This window comes from Narcine bancroftii, chromosome 7 (genome assembly GCF_036971445.1).
Source record: "Narcine bancroftii isolate sNarBan1 chromosome 7, sNarBan1.hap1, whole genome shotgun sequence".
Taxonomy (NCBI): Eukaryota; Metazoa; Chordata; class Chondrichthyes; order Torpediniformes; family Narcinidae; genus Narcine; species Narcine bancroftii.
Window position 1 is genome coordinate 31488311 of NC_091475.1, and position 21651 is coordinate 31509961.

At 39.3% G+C, this 21651-nt stretch overlaps 1 protein-coding gene across 6 annotated transcripts in view; it reads right to left on the minus strand.

Moving 5' to 3' along the window:
- Window positions 1-21651, minus strand: part of sytl5 (synaptotagmin-like 5) — a 179840-nt gene that overhangs the window by 131449 nt on the left and 26740 nt on the right. The gene's annotated exons all lie outside the window — the stretch shown is intronic.

Consider the following 21651-nt stretch of genomic DNA (forward strand, 5'->3'; position numbering starts at 1 on the left):
GCCAGCCGATATCGTTCGATGCTGGGGTGACTCTCCCAAAGTGTCTCGCTATCCCTGCCTAGTAAGAGTCTTTATCTTTATTAGTATTAAGTATATTAACATGGCTTTATCTGTAAACTTGGGGGAAGGAAGTTAATTATGGTTGGCATAGCCGTTAGCACACTTACAGTGCCAGCGACTAGGGTTAAAATTCAAATTTTGTAAATCAAAGTGATTACTTAATTAAAGTGAACTTTACATTAAAAAAAGGTCTACATTTTTTTTTCCAAAATTATTTTACATTTTACACTGTCTTTTGTATTTTCAACAGTTTATTCTTAATTCAGGTGCATTAATTAGGCCTTGTAAAAGTATGTGTCAATCAACTGGAAAATTTACATATCTGACATCCATGATCCCCATTTGTGCTAGGGATATCGGGGATTCTACTCCATTTCGCTTTCATATGTGACCATGCACAAATGTAGCCAAGTGAAAATAAACTGGTGCAATGCTGTACTGCTGTGTGCTTTTACTGATTAGATAGCAGGAGCAAAAAGATGGCAAATGAGAAATTATAGAAGACAAAATCAGGTCATCCCATTCCATGACATATTGAATTCACAACATTGCACTAGTCAGGAGTTCAATTCAGATGTTGGTGCAACAAGTGCCAATTATACATACACAAATTGGTCAATTCACAAGAACAAAATATCATACTTAGTGAGTTGCGGTCAGTTTGGTTTGCGAAAAGGCAGGATTCAAAACAACAAAAAGATATTAAAATGCTATTGATATGATATGAATGACATCCTCACAAAACTGCTCTGATCTGGCTAGTTCAACCTCACCATTCCAATAGGATTTAAAATTCATGAATTCTGGATGATGCATTTCATTCTGTGCACTTGATTGAATTCCTTTCTGATCTAAGTATTCTTTTCATTAATAATTTCTCACAGGAAATTCACTCTTCAATTCAATGGAAAAAATAATCCAGGGCTCTTGACAGGAAAAGAATAACGTTTAGGACCTTCACTTTTAGAACCTGTTTCATCAAATCAATTTCTGCCCCGGGAAGGACTAATGAAAATCTAATGTCAGGTTCTGGAGGAACTGTCCTGACATTGGTGGGAAGATGAGGATTTGTTCAACTGGATGATTGGAAGTGGTGGGGGGTAAGCTCTGGGCTGAAGCCAGAAAGCAAACAATTAACTCTGTGAGAATGGAGATACCTTTAGTGTAGAAACCATACTGATTTTAATACCAGAGCCTCATTTAAATTAGACACCCATTAGATTGATTCCAAGGCATGATGGAATTTGCAGCAGGAGGCCACAGTGGGAAATCTACAACAAATCTTTCTGGCACAAGACAGGCAGATGGTGTCAAGCCAGGAGCAGAGATGCCCCATGCAGCAGCCTCACCAATTATAGAATTCTTGAAAATGTAAATACAAATACTGTAGGCCAAAATGGAGAACCAAAATTTAAAAAGTAGATGCTGAATGTACTCTGATTAAGCAGGCAGCATTCACAAAAGTAATGTTAAAAAGTTTTCTGGACCTTCAGTCTATGGCAGTGATTCTCAACCTTTTCCACTCACATACCATTTTAAGTAATCCCTTACATAGTATGCCACAGGCGCTCTGTGGTTGGTAACAGATTACTTAAGGTAGCATATTGATAAGGGGGGGGGGGGGGGGGGGGAGAGGTCTCAGTTCTGATACATTTCCTGCTCACCCTATGGTCCTGAAAATAATTTTCCATTGAGTGTTTATACAGTTGTTTCTTAAAAGCTCTCTTGAAAGCAGGCTCCATCATGGTCTGGTATGGGGAAATCAAAATAGCATAAAGCCCTGAAAAAGGTTGTGGACACAGCCCAGGATATTACAGTACGTTGAGTATGTTTTTTTAACCACTACCAGTAAGCGGCAATTCTGCCTCATCCGCAGGAAAAAGAGTCTCAGCATTGTTTGTATGTTCTCTGACAACAAATCTGAAATTTGAATCTAATCACAGCAGCTGAGCAAACTTTCCCTTTTGTCTACTTTAGAACAGTGGTTTTCAAACTTTTGCTTTCCACTCACATACCACCTTAAGTAATCCCCATGCCAACTTCTTAAGGTGGTATGTGAGTGGGAAAGAAAGGTTGTAAACCACTGCTCTAGGCCCAATTGTTACGGAAATATTTTGCTTGAGAAAAACTGTCACTGTCTTATTTCCTTTGGAGTTATAAAACCATGCACATAACGAGTCAATTAGGTACAAGTAAAACAGTGGTTTTCAAACTTTTTTGTTCCACTCACATACTTCTTATTTGCATGCAAATAGTAAAATCAGGAAAAACACGTTGTTGATTCAAATAATAGTCTTTTAATTCTATCAATAGCTATCAATAGTCTTTTAATTCTATCAATATCTATCAATAGTCTTTTAATTCTATCAATATCTATCAATAGTCTTTTAATTCTATCAATATCTATCAATAGTCTTTTAATTCTATGAATATCTCTGCTGAAATGCCATTATCTATTCAGTCCTTCTTTGGCCAAGTGATATGAAGTTTATATATCACCATATACAGCACAGAACAGGCCAGTTTGGCCCTACGAGTCCACGCTGGAACAAATCCCCACCCTCCTCATCCCACTAACCAGCACCTGGTCCATACCCCTCCAATCCTCTCCCCTCCATTTTATTATCCAGTCTTTCCTTAAATGTAAATAACATCCTTGCTTCAACCACCTCTGCCGGAAGCTTATTCCACATCCCAACCACCCTTCGCATGAAGAAATTTCCCCTCATAATTTTCCCCCTGCAATCTCAGACCATGGCCTCTGGTTTGAATATCCCCCACTCTTAATTAAAAAAGCCTATTCACGTTGACTCTCTCTGTCCCTTTTAAAATCTTAAACACCTCCATCAAATCCTCCCTCAATCTTCTACGCTCCAGAGAAAAAATCCCCAGGCTGCTCAGCCTTTCTCTGTCACTCAAACCCTGACATCCCATCAACATTCTCGTGAACCTTCTCTGCACTCTCTCAATTTTGTTTATCACCTTCCTCTCATTTGGTGACCCAAACTGCACACAGAAATGCTTTCCAGAAAGACAAAGCTGGCCAACTTTGGGAGGCTGTCTGGTCCAAGGAGAAGACTGGCAATCTGACAGGTGACCTGAAAGAAAGAGGATCATCTGGAGAACTCAGAAGGGGACAAGTTTTGTCAGCAAGACTGATTGTTTGATTTGCACAGTTATGAACTAAATTCATCAGTGAATTTCACTCTAAACATGTTTAACAAAATAGCAGAGTTAATACTCCTGGCTCAAACAACAAAACTATTATAAGTGGGCTTTCTTATCGTGATATTTTATTTGTAAAAATTATTATTTGTCCCTTATATCCTCTGTTGACTCATGGTTCAATCAATGTTTCTGTTTGATTTGGCATGGAAATGATCTAATCAACATTTTCTTCTCAATTCATGTATTATTTAATAACATTCCTGGTTCTCTTGATTCACACATCATTCACATTAAATCGTGCTGTCATATTTCCATTTCTGGTGATTTGCCATGCAAATATTTTTGAAACTCAATTGTACAGGGCAAATCTTGCTCATGAAAGATGTGGTCAGGCTTCTTGTTATCGAAAATTGCAAATATCATTTTAAATATATTCACTGATCTGTGATCAAGATTTCAAAGCAAATATGTTAATCAGTGCATTAAAACAATCAGTGGAAGGGATGAAATACATTAACATTTAAATCTCAAAAAGATTCACTGGATTTTATTGCTCTTAATCAAGAATAAAGCACATTTTAAAAATTGTAATCCTCTTTTACTGAAACAATGCTCTGTCACAAAGGAGTCTTAAACTCTTCCCTCCAAACTCTTGTTTTTTCACAAAAGTCAAGTAAAGCACTTCTCAAACTTGAATGTAAATGAACCCCCTTCACAGTCACAATACGACTTCAGTTTCCTTTAATATTATGCTGATAAGGGAAAACCAAAAATAATTATGGAAGCAACTAAACCTATTACTAGACCTCTATAGGTAGACTGATTCCGATAGGTTTTTGATTTAATTTTTAATACTTATAAGGCAAAGGTAATAAAGAGTGTACTGGCCACTATGACTACCAGACAGTTTACACTGAATCTGGCATTAATCTGAATATACATGTTGAGCAGGCTTTGGTTAAAAAATATTGCCCTACCACTTTTTTCAAAACAAAAAATTACTTGCTGGGTGGTATCAATACTGAATCCAGGGGCAAGCAGTGGCAAACTAGGATGGAATAAGGGAAAGAAGCTGGAAGGCAACTTAAGCCAGACAAACAGTTGAGGGAGCAAAATGGGGATAGTGCCTGTAGAAAAAAAACACAACAGTATTTCTGAAAGTGGAGGAGCAGTCCCAATAAAGAGTTTTGGCTTGAAATGTTGGCCATTCTTTTTCACCCACTGTTGCTTGACCTGTTGAGTTCCTCCAGCAGAGGGAGGGTTGTGGACTATATTGGGACTCTATTTTCTATTGGTTCACACTAATGGAGAGGTTTCAGGGAAGCAGCCAGCTACAGTAGTCATGTAAATATCGAGGAGTACACAAGCTCAGTGACTGGCTACATCTGCAAGTGCATTGAGGATGTCACTGAGACCAAATGCTTCACAACCAGGGCTAAACAGAAACCATGGTTGGATGCAGAGGTCCGGGTACTTCTCAGAGCTCATGATGCTGCTTTCAGGACAGGGGCAAGAAGGCACTAAGATCAGCCAGGGTTGAACAATCCCATGCAACCAGAAGGCAAAGCGAGAGTACGCACAGAGGATTCAGACAGCTGTGCCGCACTGGTGACTCGAGGCACATGTGGCAGGGGATTAAGACTATAACAGACATGTCAACCTTGTGACTTAAAGTCAATGGCATCTCCCTTCCAGACAGAGAGAACATTTTATATGTACCTCACTGAAGCAGGCCATCATTCCTGCAGGCTTAAAGACAGTCACCATCATCACAGCACCCAAGGTGACAATAACAGGCCTCAATGACTACCGCCCTGTGGCACTAAGCTCCACCATTATGAAATGCTTCTGGCATCTGGTGACGGAACACATAAAAGCTCACCTCCCAGGGATGCTGGATTCATTTCAATTCACCCATAGACGAAAAATTTCCATTGATGATGCCTTGTCCATTCATTCCCTCCTGACCCACTTGGAGAGTGATACCTCATATGCCAGGCTGCTGTTCATCGACTTCAGCTTGTGTTTAATATCATCATTCCCAGAGATTGGTGGAGAAGCTGTCCTTGTGGGACTCGACACCCTTCTCTGTAACGGGATTTGGACTTCCTGACAGAAAGTCTACAGTTTGTCCAGGTCAGTAGAAAAATGTTGACCACGGACACATTGAGCACTGGCGCACCTCAGGGATGAGTGCTCAGCCCACTCCTGTTCATGTTACTGATCCATGATTGCATTGCCAGATCGAGCTCCAACAGCGTCATCAAATTTGCAGATAATGCAACAGTCTTCACTCCATAGAGGACATCTACAGGAGGTGGTGTTTTAAGAAAGCAGCCTCTTGATGCACCATCAATAACTCCAAAAGACTGAAGTTGAACAAACTGATAGGCTTTTATTAGCTTTAGAACAAAAGCACATCCATGCTATGACTGCTCTGCACTGGCTGTGGAATATTCTGGAGCCTGTGGGAGGAGCCACAGTTGGCCAATGGGTGTGCCAAAACAGACAAACATGCACATGCAGTGGTTTACTACACCTCTATCCTCAAGGACCTGCACCACCCAGGCCATGCCCCCTTCACTCTGCTACAATCTGGAAATTGTACGAGTGGGGTACAATACAGGAATATCCGAGCCAACACCACCTGGCTGAGGAACACCTTCTTCCCCTCTGCCATCAGCAGTGAGAATGCTGAACGGCCAAAGGAACTGCTTATACTAACCATCCGAGATGCTCATAATCATGAAACAATATCTATTTATTAATTTGTAAGATGAAATACTTGTCCTCCATATCTATTGCTTGTCTGTGTGTTATGTCTTGTTGTACGTCTTGTTTTTGCACCGAGAACCAGAGAAGGTTGTTCTGTACAATGAGATGAGAATAAACTTGACTTGATAAAGGTACAGGAGCCTGAGAACAAGCACTCAGTGGCACAAGGTCAGATTCTTCACTTCTGTCATCAGATTTCTGAACGAACAATGAACCACAGAGTCTACCTCACTTTTCCTTTTTATGCACTATTTTATTTATTTTGACATGTGGTTTATAGAAGTGGTTGGACTGTGATGCTGCCACAAAACAATGAATTTCCTGACATGCTCATGACAATAAATTCTGATTCAGTCGTTGGCCTCATCAGCAACAATGACAAGTCGCACAACAGAGAAGAGGAGGAAAAATCCGTGAAATAGTGCAAGAGTAACAACCTGAGCCTCAACGTGGACAAGACGAAGGAGATGATCATGAACTTCAGGAGGACCAGGAATGATCATCCTCCACTTCACATCAATAACTCTGTAGTGGAGAGAGTAGAGAGCACCAAGATCCCTGGAGTCCACTTAAGTAGTGACCTTTTGTCAACACAAGTGTCAGGAAGGTGCAACAGCGACTATACATTTTGAGAAGACTGAAGCAGGCAAGACTACTGGCCACCATCATGTCTACAGGAGATCTATGGAGAATGTTCTGGTCATCTGCATCACAGTGTAGTACAGTAACTGCAGAGAAATGGATGAGAAGTCAATCCACAGGACCATCAATATGGCAGAAAGGATCACTGGAGTCTCTCTCTCCTCCTTCCCCCCCCCCCCCCCCAATCAAGATGATCTACTGGGATTGTTGCCTGAAGAGGGTGTGCAAAATCATTGAGGACCCCTTCCACCCAACACACAGCATCTTTCAGCTGCTCCCATCATGAGAATCAGATCCAACACCTTCCATGGGCAATGAGAGTGCTGAACGACCAAAGGACACTAACTATCTAAGATACTCACATTTATGAAACAATATTTATTAATTTGTACTGTATATATGAGTGCTTATCTTGCATATGTATTGTTTGTATGTGTGCACCCCAAAGTTCCTCAACATGATTATCCAACTGCACAAAAACCAACAAGGTCGGGTCAGATACAGCAATGAGCTCTCTGAACCCTTCTCCATTAACAATGGCGTGAAGCAAGGCTGTGTTCTCGCACCAACCCTCTTTTCAATCTTCTTCAGCATGATGCTGAACCAAGCCATGAAAGACCCCAACAATGAAGACGCTGTTTACATCCGGTACCGCACGGATGGCAGTCTCTTCAATCTGAGGCGCCTGCAAGCTCACACCAAGACACAAGAGAAACTTGTCCGTGAACTACTCTTTGCAGACGATGCCGCTTTAGTTGCCCATTCAGAGCCAGCTCTTCAGCGCTTGACGTCCTGCTTTGCGGAAACTGCCAAAATGTTTGGCCTGGAAGTCAGCCTGAAGAAAACTGAGGTCCACCATCAGCCAGCTCCCCACTATGACTACCAGCCCCCCCACATCTCCATCGGGCACACAAAACTCAAAACGGTCAACCAGTTTACCTATCTCGGCTGCACCATTTCATCAGATGCAAGGATCGACAATGAGATAGACAACAGACTCGCCAAGGCAAATAGCGCCTTTGGAAGACTACACAAAAGAGTCTGGAAAAACAACCAACTGAAAAACCTCACAAAGATAAACATATACAGAGCCGTTGTCATACCCACACTCCTGTTCGGCTCCGAATCATGGGTCCTCTACCGGCATCACCTTCGGCTCCTAGAACGCTTCCACCAGCGTTGTCTCCGCTCCATCCTCAACATCCATTGGAGCACTTTCATCCATAACGTCAAAGTACTCGAGATGGCAGAGGTCGACAGCATCGAGTCCACGCTGCTGAAGATCCAGCTGCGCTGGGTGGGTCACGTCTCCAGAATGGAGGACCATCGCCTTCCCAAGATCGTGTTATATGGCGAGCTCTCCACTGGCCACCATGACAGAGGTGCACCAAAGAAAAGGTACAAGGACTGCCTAAAGAAATCTCTTGGTGCCTGCCACATTGACCACCGCCAGTGGGCTGATATCGCCTCAAACCGTGCATCTTGGCGCCTCACAATTTGGCGGGCAGCAACCTCCTTTGAAGAAGACCGCAGAGCCCACCTCACTGACAAAAGGCAAAGGAGGAAAAACCCAACACCCAACCCCAACCAACCAATTTTCCCCTGCAACCGCTGCAACCGTGTCTGCCTGTCCCGCATCGGACTTGTCAGCCACAAACGAGCCTGCAGCTGACGTGGACATTTACCCCCTCCATAAATCTTCGTCCGCGAAGCCAAGCCAAAGAAATTGTCTGGTTGTGTGCCTGTATGTTTTGCAATGAGAAACAGAGAACACCATTTTGTCAGGTTGTACTTGTGCAATCAGATGATTAAAAAAAACTTGAATAACTTAAATGAAGAAACTGAAAATAATATGCACTCCCAACCCTCTCCTCATTCAACTGCTTTATGATGCTCAGATTCACTATTATTGAAATCTCACTCCAATCAATTTTTCATGCTGATTTCTTACAAGAGCAGAGCTTTGCTTTATTATCTCAGTTCTCCTCCTTGCATCTCTTGAAGAATAAATACCCTACTAGCACCAATGTTTTCAGGTTTTATAGCCCAACTTGTCCACGCTGACCTGAACTTGTTCCATTTGTCTGCATTTAACCCTTGCTGTTACTCTCTTCACTGAAGCTTCGAATCCAAAGCCTACATTTTCACCACCACCCCTCCGATCTTTCTCAAAATGGCAGCTCTGCTGGAGCCTGCCTACATTTTATTCGCTGAAATGAACAAGTTCCAGATCTGCAGCAGACTTTTTTTTTTAAGTGCCCATGCTGCTTCTTTTCACAACCAGGAGCAGTCATGTTTAATCAAACAACAGCAAGTGTGGGCACTCATTCAATATCAAGCTTCAGTGAAAAGGGGAGCAACAGTAAAATAAGGGAAAGAAAAGATTCAACCCCCCCCTACCCCCAAGTAATTTTATTTTTTTAAAACAGGGTAGTAAATATCAGTCAGTGATGTGATTGGCTCCTCTTGTGGGAGATGAGGGAGATTGTGTATCCCTGATTACTTCCATCTCTTAACTAAGATCCACATGAAGACTGTTCTGGCAGACCTCTTGTTTTTGTCTGCTCTTGTCCCACTAAACTTGCTTAAGCAATCCTCAATTCTAAAGACAGTCTCCACTTGACTAGTCCCTACCCACCTCCATCCAGGACACCTTCACCATTTTGACATTCTCCAATTCCCTGGCTCCCAGCACCTCATTTTCACTATGAATGTCTAACTGGATGAAGGTCCTTGACCTGAAACATCACTATTTCTTTCCTCCCCAGAGATGTAACTTGACCTGCTAGTTCCTCCAGCAATTTTGTTTGTGCAATGTAATCCAATGACTTCCCTTACTCTGACAGTAAACAACAAATGCTAGAATTTCAAAGCAAATTCATCCACCAATGCAGTCCAATTCAAAAGACAAAATGTTTTAACTGTCAGGAAAAAAGGTATAGATCCTCAGCAAGCATATAGAATGCAAAGTGAGTTCATCAAAATAGCAATGTGATAGCTTCACAGGTAAGATTTTGCATTAAATTTTCAGGGAGAGTCCTTCACACTAGCTTCTATACTTTGTATAGTATACCACAATGTCATCAGTAGTAATGGCAGAAAGCATATCAACTTCAAGATGCAAATATGTTGAAATAATCAGTAGATAGAAATGTGCAAGTAGATATTGAGGTCATTTCAGCTAAATATCAAAATAGAAAATACAGCAAGCTTAAAAATATGTTCAGGTGAAGTACTTAAAATTTTGAAGCAGGAAAAATGTACAAGTTCCAAATGGAATTACTATCGTTGAAACTTTTTATATTAATTGATTAACATTGATGGCCAAAGTGTGGGTCAAAGAATTAAGTCAGACTCAAAAGATATATTCAGTATGGATGCTTCAAGCCTGGTACAAAACTAATTTAGTGCAAGCTATGATCTGTCTGATATGTATTTAAGAAACACATGGAAGAGTTTGATAAATTAGAATGAAATGGAGTTCATGGGAAGACCAGCCAAAATGATGGACAATGCCAACTGTAGTTGTACTTAAGGAAGCAAAAAGAATGTTTAATTATGTGACAATTACAAGATGGTACCAAACCAGATGTCATATGCAATGCACATTTGTATGAGAGCAAGAAGATTCAACAATACTTGACAACATACGCAAAGAAGCAAAGACTTTGTTACAAGAAAATGAAGATATTGTTCGCAGAAAACTTCAAACAGAAATACAGAGGTTACACTGCAAGATGCAAACCACGGCAGGGGTGGTAGGCTTTGGATTTTTGGCAGTTCCTTGACCCCTCCATATTTTGCTCTTGCCATCACTCTGACACAAGTTGATCTTGGTCTCATCTGCCCACAAGTCCTTTGTCCAGAATTCTGCAGACTCTTTTAAATACTTCTTGGCAAGCTGTAATCTGGTCATCCTGTTTCTGTAGCTAACTAGTGGTTTGCATCTTGCAGTGTAGCCTCTGTATTTTTTTTAAATGAGGTCTTCTGTGGACAGTAGTCATTGACATATTTACACCTGTCTCTCGAAGAGTGTTTCTGATCTATTGGACAAGATTTTGGAGATTTTTCTTCATTATGATGAGAATTCTTCTTTCATTAGCAATGGAAGCCTTCCTTCATTGTCGGCCCCTTTGCAATTACTGAGTTCACCTGCATGCTCTTTTTTCTTAATAATGTTCCAAAGAGTTGATTTTTGGGTAATGTCTCTTAGGTTTTATTCTTGTTTTTCAGCCTCATAATGGCTTCTTTGACTTTCATTGGCCCAACTCTGGTCCTCATGTTGAAAAATGGCAACTACAGACTCCGAAGGTGATCAAAAGCTCAGAAGCAAGCCTAGCTCTCTTATACCTGTACTAATAAGGCAATTATACATACACAAAATGTTTGGCCTGGAAGTCAGCCTGAAGAAAACTGAGGTCCTCCATCAGCCAGCTCCCCACCATGACTACCAGCCCCCCCACATCTCCATCGGGCACACAAAACTCAAAACGGTCAACCAGTTTACCTATCTCGGCTGCACCATTTCATCAGATGCAAGGATCGACAATGAGATAGACAACAGACTCGCCAAGGCAAATAGCGCCTTTGGAAGACTACACAAAAGAGTCTGGAAAAACAACCAACTGAAAAACCTCACAAAGATAAGCGTATACAGAGCCGTTGTCATACCCACACTCCTGTTCGGCTCCGAATCATGGGTCCTCTACCGGCACCACCTACGGCTCCTAGAACGCTTCCACCAGCGTTGTCTCCACTCCATCCTCAACATCCATTGGAGCGCTTACATCCCTAACGTCGAAGTACTCGAGATGGCAGAGGTCGACAGCATCGAGTCCACGCTGCTGAAGATCCAGCTGCGCTGGATGGGTCACGTCTCCAGAATGGAGGACCATCGCCTTCCCAAGATCGTGTTATATGGCGAGCTCTCCACTGGCCACCGTGACAGAGGTGCACCAAAGAAAAGGTACAAGGACTGCCTAAAGAAATCTCTTGGTGCCTGCCACATTGACCACCGCCAGTGGGCTGATATCGCCTCAAACCGTGCATCTTGGCGCCTCACAGTTTGGCGGGCAGCAACCTCCTTTGAAGAAGACCGCAGAGCCCACCTCACTGACAAAAGGCAAAGGAGGAAAAACCCAACACCCAACCCCAACCAACCAATTTTCCCCTGCAACCGCTGCAACCGTGTCTGCCTGTCCCGCATCGGACTTGTCAGCCACAAACGAGCCTGCAGCTGAAGTGGACTTTTTACCCCCTCCATAAATCTTCGTCCGCGAAGCCAAGCCAAAGAAGACATACACAAGTACTAGAAACGCCTGTGAAGTCAAATGTCCCAATCATTATGGTGCCCTGAAATGAGGGGATTATGTATAAAAAGCTTGTAATTTCTACATGGTCAAACCAAAATGTATATAAATAACCTTGAATAAAATTTGGGATGCATGCTTTAATTAGATATGAATTGTTTGATTACAAATATAAAATGTGAAGCACAGGGGCAAATAACGGAGAAACTGTCTTTGTTCCAAATATCATGGAAGGCACTGAACATTGTCACCAAAGAAAAAAGTGAAAGCAATTGTGAAGACTAAGAAACCGGAAAGCATAGCGTGAGTCATTCTTGAGGTGAAACATAGTGATGTGCTAGATTTTACTTGACGATACTGGTATCATTATGTCAGTTTTCAAAGATAAGTGACAAATGGAATTGTGTCAAGGAACAACAATAAGCATAACACTTATTATGCCACAGGACCTGGACAATTGTGCAAGAGGCTCAAATTTCTATTATGTTGTTTGAACAGATTCTTATCTGTGACAAGTAAGTTTGGAAATGGGGTGTTGGAACTGTTAGTTAAATTTTACAGTGCAGAAATAACTTTTAGTAAAGATGATTAAATCAGAAATATGCACTTCAAAATGATGAGAGAATATTGAAAAATTATGACAAGGGTATTCCAAAATTTAATACAACAGAGACTGTAGAAAAAATTACAAGATTCTTCAGAATGCAGTCCAGGTGTGATATCTTCCTCAAGTGGACAAGTCAACAATGAAACATTTTTGAAAAGATCACAGACATACAAAATCTTTCATGCTGTTAAATATGCAAATAGAATATACAGATTAACTCTTCAAAAGGAGAAAGCAGTTTAGTCTAGGAATAACAATTCAAGATTTGAGATTATTTTATTGTCATGTAATAGACAGAAAATGTAATATTACACAAAATTTCTTTTAGCCTACCTTAAGGCAGGCAAAGATTCACCATCAGCACAAATTGCCCAGTGCCCCTTATAGTCAGAGAAAGAGAAGGAAAAAAGCATTCTTCCAGAGTTACTGAATGTCCATGGATCCACCTCCAGCACTCCCGCAGCCACATAGCCATCAGTCCAAACCCTGGCAACCAGAACTCCAGGTGGTAACTCTGCACCTCAATTTCTCTAGCTGTTTCCAATATCTTGTTTAGCACCTACTGGGTGAATTTTAGTGAAACCATTTTCACTCCAGCAGATGAAAGCCAAATCTAGCAGGGTCTCCAATAAGTCTTTGCTTTCAGGTTTTCCCACCTCAAACACCTCCAGCTCCACTTCCCATATCCACTTTCAACATACCATTCACTCCTCTCAACAATGTTCTATTGAACAACCTACAACTTATGGGGTCAATAGTCCACCAATCTTAGAGTGAAGGAAAAACAAGGTTAAAATAACTTAAAAACCAGAATAAAATAAATAATAAGATCCTATTGCAATGTTTAAGAGGCATTTTGATAGGTACTTAAATAGCATAGAAGGATATGGTCCTAATCTGGTCAAATAGAATGAGCAAATGGGTTAAGAAAAAGGTTGGCATGGATATGATGGGTGGAAGGGTCATTTCCGTGCATAGTTTTGAATTTCCAACATGGTCTCCTGATTACCTGGGTTTCCTATTGACAGAAGAAATTGGAAAAAAAGGTCTCACAAGTAAGCCAAACACCTTATTCCACAGTCAAGGTAACCTACTTAAGGATCAGAGGCTTTCATGTACCAGAAAGTTTATTTGTTATGAGCCAATAAGGGTTCGTGTTCAAAATAAAAAAGTATTTAAAATGGATTTTGTCATAAAGTGTTTGTCAGAGGGCTTATGAGAAGACTGGAGAAGCAGAGCACTTCTGGTAGAGGCTTTATAAAAGACAAATGGATATCATTGATTGGTTTTCAAGTTTATTAAATTATAGGGAGGAGTCACATGATGGAGTAGTGGCCGATAGGAGAATACCAGCCCTCTCCAGAAAAGAAGAAAAAAAGTGAAGAAAAAGCAAAGCCCCAGATACACAGAACATAACAAATAAAAGATAAAGGTGTGGAGAAAATGGCACCTAAGAAAGAAAAACCAAAAGCAATGGGGAAAAAGGAAAGACGCCAGAAGAGAAAGGAGAAGGCCTTACCTGAGCGAAAAAGCAGGGACCCACCATGGAAAGAGGAGCCTATTCCCTGAGGTTAGTGGAGAGCCTGCATGGTCGCGACCTATCGACCCGGGACTGCAAAAATGGCTCACTGAGACAAACAGAGGTGTGATGCACACGACAAGGAGAACAGCGACGGGAGGGGGGACCAGCTGTGGAGTGAAACTACACAGCACGAACAGCTGAGGGATGCCCGACAGCGGGGCTCCCAGGTGGAAGAAAAATAAAGCAACGGGAAAGGGAGGGATGAGAAAGAAAAATAAAAGCAGGAGGCCCAACAGATAACCAGCCCAGAAGAAGAGGACCAACATCAAGAAACCATGAAATAAAACCCAACAAACTGAGACAAGCAGCTCAACAAGAAAGTCAGAAGAGACACAGATACAAGGAAGAGAAATAGAAGACACAACCCCAAGAGCAGACACAGAAGAAGAAGAAGAACACCAAGCTCTGCACAGAGGAATAGAAGGTAAAATGAATGGACAGTACATAGATAAAAAATTTTCAAGAAAAAATGAAAGCATTAAAAGAATGGTTGACACCAGAATTTAGTGAAAAGTACAGAAGAAAAAGTGAGTAGAATAGAGCTGGTCATAACAGATGTAGGGAAAGGATTAGAAAATGTGGAAGAACATGTAATGACAGTAGATATGGAAGTGAATGACTTCAAAAGAAAATTGGAAGAAAGTGACAAAAAAGTTAAAGAAACACAAGAGTTGTTAGCTCAGAAGATGGATATAATGGAAAAATATTGTAGGTGAAACAATATAAAGATAGCGGGCCTTAAGGAAGATGAAGAAGGCAAAGATATGAAAGAATTTATAAAAGAATGGATCCCAAAAGTCTTGAGAATGCCAGAAATGTAGGAAGGAATGGAAATAGAAAGGGCACATTAGCCCCGAAACCACAGTCACAACAAAAACCAAGATCCACTTTAGTAAAATTTCTGAGATACACAAGAGAAAATATATTGGAGAAGGCAATGAATACAATTAGAGAAGACAAAAAACCACTGGAGTACAAAGGTCAAAAAAAATTTTTCTACCCAGACATAAGTTATGAGCTCCTAAAGAAGAAGAAAGAGTTTAACGCAGCAAAATCGATCCTATGGAAAAAAGGCTCTAAATTTATGTTAAGATATCCAGCATTGCTTAAAATAGTTAACCCGGGGGAGAAAAACAGACTGTTCTCGTATCCAGAGAAAGCACGAGAATTTGCAGAATGCCTGCAAGCCAGAAAGAGAGATGAAGAGATGTAACAAGAATGAAGAATAACAACAAACTACATATAAGGATGTAAAAAATGTATAAGTAAGAACTAAAAAAGAGGGAAGAAAAGGGAAGTAAGACAGAAAGGGGGGGAAAGATAAAAAAATAAAAAGAAAAAAGAAAAGAGAGGGAGCTTTGTTTTAATGTGAAGATAAAAGTCTTTTCTGGAGGGGATTGGGTGGGAGAGAATAACAGTCACTGCAAAATCAGTTGACACTTGAGAACAGGTTCACAGTCTGAATGGAGAGGGGAGTTGTGGTTGCCTGGCAAGGGACAAGGGGCGACTCGGGGGGGGGGGGGGGGGGAGAAACACTTGGGGTTAAGGGAATTTTAGATGTGGGAGTGGTTGAAGTATTTTATGTTTTAGAAGTGTTGTCATACAGTGCATTCAAAAAAGGAAAACTGAGAAATGAAAATGGGGAAAAGGGGAAAGGTGGTGGTGAGGATGCGGAAATGAGATGTAAACAGAGTATGAGATGGCCATGTTGAACTATATGACTATAAATATTAACAGAATACATAACCAAATCAAAAGGAAGAGGCTATTAAATTTACTGAAAAATAGATATAGCATTCGTGCAGGAAATGCATCTAACTGAAGTGGAACATAAGAAATTAAGGAGAGACTGGGTAGGGCACGTAACGGCAGCATCATATAACTCAAAAGCCAGAGGTGTAGCTATATTAATCAATAAAAATGTACCAATCAAAATAGAGGATCCAGCAGGGAGATATGTAATGATAAAGTGTCAGATATATTCAGAACGCTGGAATTGGTCATATATATGCACCTAATGAAGAGGATCAAAAGTTTATGCAAGATATTTTTTTGAAGATTGTAGATACGCAAGGGAATATATTGATAGGAGGGGACTTTAACCTTAATTTGGATTCAAAAATGGATAAAACTGGACAAAAGACTAGCAAAAAGAACAAAGTAGCCAAATTTATGGTTCAATCAATGCAGGAATTGCAACTTTTGGATATATGGAGGAGACAACACCCAAAGGAGAAGGAATATTCATATTATCCAAGTAGACATAAAACATACTCAAGATTGACCTGTTCCTGTTGTCAGCCCATATTCAAGGGAGAGTTAGGAAAACGGAATACAAAGCTAGATTGTTATCTGATCACTCACCCCTGTTATTAGCAATAGAACTGGAGGATATCCCACCAAGAACATATAGATGGAGATTAAACTCCATGCTACTTAAAAGACAGGAATTTAGAGAAGTTATTAAGTGCCAAATTAAAATGTACTTTGAAATAAATACGGAATCAGTGAAAGACAAAATTTATATTATGGGATGCAATGAAAGCCTTCATCAGAGGGCAGATAATAAGTTATGTAACTAAGATGAAAAAGGACTACAATCAAGAAATAGAACAGCTGGAAAGGGAAATAGTAAGTACAGAAAAAGAACTAGCAACAAGGAAAGATACGACAAAAAGAAGAGAATTGGCGGACAAAAAAAATAAAATATGAAACACTACAAACGTATAAGGTGAAGAAGAACATAATGAAAATAAAGCAGAAGTATTATGAGCTAGGAGAAAAAAAAACATAAAATACTAGCTTGGCAGCTTACAACAGAACAAGCTAAGAGAACGGTATTGGCATCAAGGAAAAAGGACAAATTACAAATAACCCAACAGAGATCAATGAAAACTTCAAGGAATTCTACGAGCAATTATACCGAACTGAGAACGAAGGGAAAGACGACAAAATAGATGAGTTTCTAGCTAAAAGTGAACTACCGAAATTGCAAGAAAAGGAGAAAAACAAATTAATAAAACCATTTGAAATAGAGGAAATACAGGATATATTAAAAAAGCTACCAAACAATAAAATGCCTGGAGAGGACAGACTCCCAATAGAATTCTATAAAACATTTAAAGAGTTACTAATTCCTCCTCTCCTGGAAGTAATGAACCAGATAGAAGAAACATAAAACTTGCCAGATTCATGTAAAACAGCAATAATTACAGTAATACCAAAGACAGGGGAAGATCCACTAACACCAGCATCGTATAGACCAATATCTCTACTTAACTCAGATTAGAAGATAATAGCAAAACTATTAGCAAACAGATTGGCCGACTGTGTACCAAAAATAGTAAAACTAGATCAAACTGGATTTATTAAGAAAAGGCGAACAACAGACAATGTCTGTAAGTTCATCAACTTAATCCATGCAGTACAAGGAAATAAGACGCCAACAGTGGCTGTTGCTTTAGAGGCAGAGAAAGCCTTTGATAGGGTAGAATGGAATTATTTATTCAAAGTACTACAGAGGTTCAACCTACCAGAGAAATATATTAATTGGATTAAAGCATTATACAAGGGACCAATGGCGAAGGTGACAGTAAATGGATATATATCGAACCAATTTAAATTAAGCAGGTCAACTAGGCAGGGATGTCCACTATCTCCCTCACTGTTTGCTTTAGCAATAGAACCATTGGCAGAACTGATAAGAACAGAAAATAAAATAAAAGGGATAAAAATAAAAGAGAAGGAATATAAAATTAGTCTATTGCAGATGACATCATAGTATACTTAACAGAACCAGAATTATGAATTTAAAAATTACATAAGAAATTGAAGGAATATGGAGAAAAATCAGGGTACAAGATCAACGCAAATAAAAGTGAAGCGATGCCAATGAATAATGTGGAATTCACAAAGTTTAAGAAAGAATCACCATTTAAATGGCAAGCACAAACAATCTGATAACTCGGTATTAGACTAGATAATAATCTAGGACATCTATACAAATTAAATCATCAGCCATTAATGAAGAAATTACAAGATGACTTAGAACATTGGAAATATTTACCACTAACACTGATAGGAAGGGTAAATTGCATTAAAATGAATATCTTCTCAAGGATACAATACTTATTTCAATCGTTTCCAATTCACCTAACAGAGAAATTCTTCAATGAACTAAATAATAAGGACATTCTTATGGAAAGAGGGGAAACTGAGGATAGCGCTAGATAAATTAACAGAATGGTACAAACAAGGTGGTTTGCAGCTACCAAACTTTACAAATTATTATAGAGCCGCACAATTAAGATATCTATCAGATTTTTATCAAACAAGGGAAAAAACAGATTGGACCAAGATAGAGCTAGATAAAATAGGGGAGAAGGTACCAGAACATATACTTTATAAGTGGGATGAAAAACTGGTGCAATATAGAAGTTCACCAAATTACCAACTACCAAAATTATTATTGACACAAAATCAACTAATCCTTTTCCTTTAGGGAATGGGAGAGAAAAGGAATTAAAAGAATAGAAAATTGTTTTTTGGGAAATAATTTATTATCATTTGAACAAATGAAGTACAAATATGGAATAACTCATAGTACAATGTTTGCATACCACCAACTGAAAACCTACTTGAAGGACAAATTGGGAAACAGTCTGAGGTTACCAGAAGAAAGCAGTTTTGAATATGTGATTACAGACACAATGATAATTAAAAGATTCATAACAAACATGTACATTAAGCTGCAAGAGAAAGAAAATTATGAAATAAGCTATAAACCCAAACAAAAGTGGGAACAAGATCTAAACATAAAGATAAAAAATGAAATATAGGGAAAGCTATACTCTGGAACTATGAGAAATATAATAAATACGAGGTTACAATATAATTGGTTACACAGGCTATATATCACACCTCAAAAAAGTTAAATAAATGGATTCAACAGTATCAGATAGATGTTTTCACTGTAAGAAAGAAACAGGAAAAACAGTACATGCAATTTGGGCATGTGAGAAAGTGAAAAAATTTTGGGAAGATCTAAATCAGGTATTAAATAAAATCACAAAAAGCAACATACCAAAAAATCCAGAGATCTTTCTTCTAAGTAATATAAGAAGTAAAGAATTAGGCCTTAAACTGGATGAAGCGCAAAAAAGATTTATTATGATAGCCTTAGCTGTAGCAAAAAAATGTATAACGTCAACTTGAAAATCAGAAGAGAGCCTCAGAGTACAGCAATGGTACATGGAAATGAATAAATGTATTCCATTGGAAAAAAATAACATATAATTTAAAAAATAAAGTCACATTATTTGAACAAATTTGGGAACCGTACATGGAACACAACAGAGAGGGCCTACCGCGGACCTCCACCCCCTAAAATGATAGAATGGGAAGACGACGAAATGAACTGACCCAGTGTGTAAAAGTAGATGACACAATTTTCTTGTTTAATTTCATTGTGTGATGAAATTGTTTAATGGGTTTATTGTATTGTAATATGTTGAACGTTTAATGGGTTTGGAGGGTGGTGGGAGGGAGGGAGGGAAGGGGGGGGGAAGGGGAGAAAATGACACTGTGTATATTCAAGAGGGAAATGTTTGTGTGTATTTTGATTAATATAGTTCATAGTGTGAAATTTTATTTTTTTTAAAGTTTATTAAATTATATTCTGAAAGATGAGATTCCAGTTTTATTTTGTTCAACTATTAATAGAAGTTTCAACATCAACACATGACCCTGAATTGTCTTAGCTTAGTTAACTGGCAATCAATCTCCCATTTTTTAATCTACCATTTCGTGGATGGGGCTCATCTCCGCTCTACCAGGGCATTCCCAACCACATCACACTCTACTCCAATGTAGATGGCCTCACCTTTGTTTCTGCAATTATTCCTTCTTTTACACGGAGGTAAATGAGGAGGAGACCCAGATGGTCAGAATCTGCTCAAACTATTCCATTTACTTTTCTGCAATACATTTTAAAATGATATTCGTTTTGCCCGATTCTCCACGATAATCATATGTCCACCCAGTAATATAGTATATCAAAATAATTAGATAAGTAACCTACAGTATCCACTCTCAACAGTGGCATATGGTCCCCTCGGGGGCCACACACATTTAAGGAAGGCTATGGACTGAAATCATAAAATATATTTAGTTTTCTTTTAGTCAATAAGAGAGAATTATGAAAAAACCAACTAAACTGGACTGCTTCACAGGAAGGGGCTCATAAATTTTGAACAGTCCTAAAGGGACCATAGTCAAAAACAAAAAATGGAGAATGGCTGACCTAGAGAATAACAGGATAATTAAATGTTACTTGTCAAGCGTTGAAGCAATATCAAAATAATAAATATTTATTTGGAGTTCAGAATAGGAGACAGTGAAGAATGCTTATAAAGACTACACACACTGGTTCCTCTTAAACACACACAATTTTTCTTATAGGCCCTAAAGACGATGAAGAGTTCATTATTTCCTTCCTTTCCACTGTCTGGTGCAAGAACTAGTCTCTCATTTTCACTAACAGCATGAGGCTTGAAAATTGATGGTTTTGTTGGAATAAAAGTAAAACAGAGGACAAACTACATGAATAAATTATAACCACTGGCAAGAAATCAGTGATAGATCAGTATGAAAAAAACACTAAGTGGAAGCCACCCAACGGATTGCCTTTTATTGAGGAATTGTCAAGACAATGATGGAGTATATACAATGCAATATAGTGACTATTCTTGGTTGTTCTGAATACAAATTTCATCTACATATTGATTGTGCAAACTAAACTTACAAGGGTATTGAAGAAGAATTTCTAAGAGTGCATTACAAATCTCTTTATAGACAGGCTATTTTAGATTTGAGGAATGGATTAATAAGAGATCACCCTTGAGGCAGAGACTGCAGTATTTAGCATTCTAAATGTAGTTCTAGGGTAAACACAAGATCATAGCCATTCTTCTTCAACTTCAATAAGGGCAACAATGGTATGAGGTTGGAATTGTTCACGATGGATTGGAATAACAAGAACAGAGGCAGATATCTAAAGATTTCCAAAAGTCATTTTCAGAATCAGAATTTATTGTCACGAACAATCACGAAACTCAGTGTTTCACAGCAGCATCACCATGCAAACATTCACATAACCATCTTAAAACAATAATATATAAAAAAATATAGTAGTGCATGAAAAGTAAGGCAGTGCCTTTGGTTTATTGATCATTCAGGAATCTGATGGCAGTGGGGAAGAAGCTGTCTCTGTGTTGCTGAGTGCTTGTCTTTAGGCTCCTGTACATCCTTCCCGATGTTAGCAGAGTGAAGGGGGCATGGGCTGGGTGGTGGGGGTCTTTGAGGATAGAGGCTGCTTTTATAAGACATTGCCTCATGTAGATGTCCTCAATGGAGTAGTCAGGTTCCTGTGATATCAAAGGACAAGTTAACAACCCTCTGGAGTTTTTTCTTGTCCTGAGCATTGGTACCTTTATACCAGACAGGATGCA